The sequence below is a fragment of the Chiloscyllium punctatum genome, unplaced genomic scaffold (assembly GCF_047496795.1).
Source record: "Chiloscyllium punctatum isolate Juve2018m unplaced genomic scaffold, sChiPun1.3 scaffold_289, whole genome shotgun sequence".
Taxonomy (NCBI): domain Eukaryota; kingdom Metazoa; phylum Chordata; class Chondrichthyes; order Orectolobiformes; family Hemiscylliidae; genus Chiloscyllium; species Chiloscyllium punctatum.
The window spans coordinates 277,501-280,000 of NW_027310023.1; positions in this window are offsets into that span (position 1 = coordinate 277,501).

Sequence of the window (2,500 nt, forward strand, 5' to 3'; positions counted from 1 at the left end):
GAGTGCCGCCCCCGCCTCCTCGCAGGAAGCCCGCTCGCCGTCACGCCGCCACGTGCACGCGTCAGTGACGCTGCCGAACCGATGGCCGGTGCCCGTTCCCGCCTCTGCTTTTCCTAGGGCAAAGCTGCTGCACGCCTCGTGATACTCCGCGGGCGACATGGTGGCGGTGATCCTGCCTCCGTCGCTGCGGTGCGTTGGGGCACGCATCGCCTCTTGGGCGCCCTGTTTTTTTTCAACCAATAGATGTATGTCTCTGCGGGCCGCACCAGGCTGGTGCTCCCCACAGCTTCACGCCACCCTGCTCCGCCCGCACGCCGGCGTGCAGGTGGCTGCTGCTAAAGGTGGGGAGTGTATGTGCGGTCCGGGTGGCTTTCCTCTGGCGAGGGAGAGACCTTAAGCAAACTCAGAGACAAATCTTGACGGTCGATCACTCGTAAAAATAAAACGTGACAAACTTTGTGTTGGTTCAAGTACGAAAGGATCTCTGTCGGCTTGGGGGTACGCCCGTTTCCGTTTCAACTTGTCTCGCGAGGGTGGTTTCGGGGCCAGCAGGAGAGCTCGTCGGGGTAGCAGGCCCTGCAGCCGTGGTCACCGCCAAACCCCCACAACTCGAGCAAGTGAAAAAAAAAGTAACAGGAGCGAAAGCATCTCTGTCGGCTTGGGGGTACGCCCGTTTCCGTTTCAACTTGTCTCGCGAGGGTGGTTTCGGGGCCAGCAGGAGAGCTCGTCGGGGTAGCAGGCCCTGCAGCCGTGGTCACCGCCAAACCCCCACAACTCGAGCAAGTGAAAAAAAAAAGTAACAAATAAGAAAGGATCGTCGGCTTGGGGGTACGCCCGTTTCCGTTTCAACTTGTCTCGCGAGGGTGGTTTCGGGGCCAGCAGGAGAGCTCGTCGGGGTAGCAGGCCCTGCAGCCGTGGTCACCGCCAAACCCCCACAACTCGAGCAAGTGAAAAAAAAAGTAACAAATAAGAAAGGATCGTCGGCTTGGGGGTACGCCCGTTTCCGTTTCAACTTGTCTCGCGAGGGTGGTTTCGGGGCCAGCAGGAGAGCTCGTCGGGGTAGCAGGCCCTGCAGCCGTGGTCACCGCCAAACCCCCACAACTCGAGCAAGTGAAAAAAAAGTAACAAATAAGAAAGGATCTCTGTCGGCTTGGGGGTACGCCCGTTTCCGTTTCAACTTGTCTCGCGAGGGTGGTTTCGGGGCCAGCAGGAGAGCTCGTCGGGGTAGCAGGCCCTGCAGCCGTGGTCACCGCCAAATCCCCACAACTCGAGCAAGTGAAAAAAAAAGTAACAAATAAGAAAGGATCGTCGGCTTGGGGGTACGCCCGTTTCCGTTTCAACTTGTCTCGCGAGGGTGGTTTCGGGGCCAGCAGGAGAGCTCGTCGGGGTAGCAGGCCCTGCAGCCGTGGTCACCGCCAAACCCCCCACAACTGTTGGGCGCCTACCTGCGCGGGGCAGGAGGACACTTTCCGATTTCAAATCTCCGTTTGCCGAGTCCACCCCGAACGCACGCGGGCGGGCGGGTTCGCATCACCCTTCGTCACAAGGGGCGAAGCCCGTTCCACCGTCTCGTCAGTAGTGCCGACCGGTCTGTGATCGACGAGGGGAGCCACACCAGGTCCGGCCCTGCTGCTTGGCGGCACCGCGTCGTCGGGAGCTCGCGACAGACGGAGGGTTTCGGTGTACTCTCCAGCCACGGGAAACGAAGCCGGTGATGCAGGCGCCGGTCTTTCGCTCCCAAATCGGCTGGGTTTACATCGTTGCTATCTAGTCACGCTCCCTTCAAACCCGACGGGGTACCTATTCCCCTCACCCGTCTGTGCGTATACAGCCTCTTTGCACTTGCGGGATGGGGGTGGTGGTTTAAAGACTCTCGAGTTGCCGCCCGTCGGTCTCCGAGCTCCGTGCAGTAGTGATCCCCAGCGAACTGCCAGCAGGGCGAACGAGCGATCCCGCTCTCGGTCGGGGCGCCTGGCGTCGATCGGTGGTCGGTGGCTTGCGGGCAAGCTGCGCTGTGAGTGTGGGAACGAGTATGACGAGCCGTTGCCGCGACTCCCAGTCCACCTCGGCGGTGGCTGGGCCGGGCGGGCGTCTGCTCGGGCGAGTGCCGCCCCCGCCTCCTCGCAGGAAGTCCGCTCGCCGACACGCCGCCACGTGCACGCGTCAGTGACGCTGCCGAACCGATGGCCGGTGCCCGTTCCCGCCTCTGCTTTTCCTAGGGCAAAGCTGCTGCACGCCTCGTGATACTAGGCGGGCGACATGGTGGCGGTGATCCTGCCTCCGTCGCTGCGGTGCGTTGGGGCACGCATCGCCTCTTGGGCGCCCTGTCCTCCTCCCCCCAATAGACGTATGTTTCTGCGGGCCGCACCAGGATGGTGCTCCCCATCGCTTCACGCCACCCTGCTCCGCCCGCACGCCGGCGTGCAGGTGGCTGTAGCTCAAGGTGGGGAGCGTATGTGCGGTCCGGGTCGCTTTCCTCTGGCGAGGGAGAGACCTAAAA